We start from the raw sequence: 1,833 nt of genomic DNA on the forward strand, positions 1-1,833 counted from the left end.
AGCCTGAAATCTAACCGGCCCGGGAAACCCCAGCCCCGGATTTCGGCCGTCCCTGCCCTCAAGTCCTCGGAGACAAGAACTAAATGCATTTGGCAATCCTTGCTAATTCAGAGCCAAGAGCCCTCCCACGGAAGTGGCCTCACTCAAAACTGAAAACCCAGCTTCCTCTCGCCCCTGCCCACCTTTACCTTCTCCAGGCTCCTGGGCCCACGGAGAGAAGTGTGGGTGCTCCCCTGGGGACCCAGGGGCGTCCCAGCCCCCCCCCCCCACTCCGGAGGTGCATTTGAAATGATCGCCAGGCAGCTGGCAGGTTTCCGTTCAAGAGTCTTGCGTGGAAAGACAGGGTATTTGGAAAGTGACTTTTTTAAACGCTCTTCCCACCCCCACCCCCACCCCCACCCCCACCCCCGGCTTGTCTCCTCTTTCCACGTCCCTTTAAGAAAGGATGTGCGCAAGGAAGACTTCAAAGTGGTTTCTTTCAAAAGGGAAATCGCATCTAGAAAGCTTTTTTTTTTTTCTTTTCAGAATGAGAAACAAATTATTTGATTTGAAAGAGAAGTAAATCTTCAGAGCAACGAGGGAGGATCAAAGAGTAAGTTCGTGTGAACTTAAGAAGTGACCCTTTCCAGGGGAACGTGACTGGACTCTTTCCACGCACTCAACGCATCTTGGAGGTAGTGAGTTTGCTAGAGAATCGGAATAAAGAAGCTAGTCTGCGTTCCAGAAAGTCACGTGATCTCTCTCTCTCTCTCTCTCTCTCTCTCTCTCCCCCCCCCTCCCTCCAGCCAGGCTCTGTGCCTCAACTTCTACAGTCACTCTGGCCCCTGCAGCGTGTTGCAAGGTGAAGGTCTTTGCACACTTGGGGGAAATTCGTGGGTGGGGGGGGGAGGCAGAAAACGGCTGAGAACCAGGCCACCCGAGAGGGAGCCGCTGAGTCTCCGGGTCCCCCCGCCCCCGCCCTCCGCGCCGCAGCCCTGCGCTCTCCCCGCCTCCTGCTCTCTGGACCCGGCAGGTGAGCCCACCCCGCAGCAGATGGTTGAGGAATCTTGGCGTGTTTTCCTTGTATTTTTAATTATTCAAGCTATACCTAAATATCTCCCTCTTTAAAAAAATAAAAAATAAAGTCTCAAAGCCAAGCACCCCCCTTCCCCCCCCCCCCGGAAAACCTCCTTTCCCTTAGGGGTGAAATCACCTAAGTGTATTTTTCTTTCCTACGTTCTAGCTCCCTCGTTGCCCGTCCACACCAAGTGCGATTCTCCATATACCTTAAGACGATATAAATGTATGCAGATATTCTCTATCAATATAAATAGAAGAAGGAAATAGCACACTTAAAAGCAGAACATTTTCACATAAATAAAAAACAACCGAAAAAACCCCCGATATCAATTCCTGGTCCTTCTAAAAAAGTCCAGTAAAATTAAGACACATCTTTGGCTGGATGGGTAAGAAAAGGGAGAAGGAAAGTACTCACAACAACATCAAGAATAGCAAGAAATGTAATTACACGCAGAGAGCAGATTTTTTACCTTTGTGGATATTACTATGTTCCATTTGGCTTGAAAAATCTACCGGGAAAAAAAATGAATTAACACATTAGCCCGGTAAGGTGTTCTGTTTACAGCTGGAAGTATTACTTTTCCTTACCTACCTGTTGAATGTAGTATCTGTGAAATGCTCAGTGTCGGAAATTGGGGGGGGGGGGGGTCAGGGAAAATACTTTCCTCATGAACTTGGATATTCTTAGGAGACAAGAAGGGACCAAGAGTCTAGAATTTCATCTATAAAAATAATATCAAGCTTTCGGAAGTTTCTGTAGTAGGTAAGTCATGA

General features: G+C 48.3%; 1 long non-coding RNA gene across 1 annotated transcript; it reads left to right on the forward strand.

The window, feature by feature from the left end:
• The first annotated feature begins 279 nt into the window (after nt 1-279).
• Nucleotides 280-939, forward strand: LOC120230455. Its single transcript, XR_005528024.1, has 3 exons — nt 280-344; nt 526-674; nt 786-939. It is a non-coding gene; the product is annotated as an uncharacterized LOC120230455 (long non-coding RNA).
• Nucleotides 940-1,833: the final 894 nt, after the last annotated feature.

This window comes from Hyaena hyaena, unplaced genomic scaffold (genome assembly GCF_003009895.1).
Source record: "Hyaena hyaena isolate Hyena2069 unplaced genomic scaffold, ASM300989v1 scaffold_42, whole genome shotgun sequence".
Taxonomy (NCBI): Eukaryota; Metazoa; Chordata; class Mammalia; order Carnivora; family Hyaenidae; genus Hyaena; species Hyaena hyaena.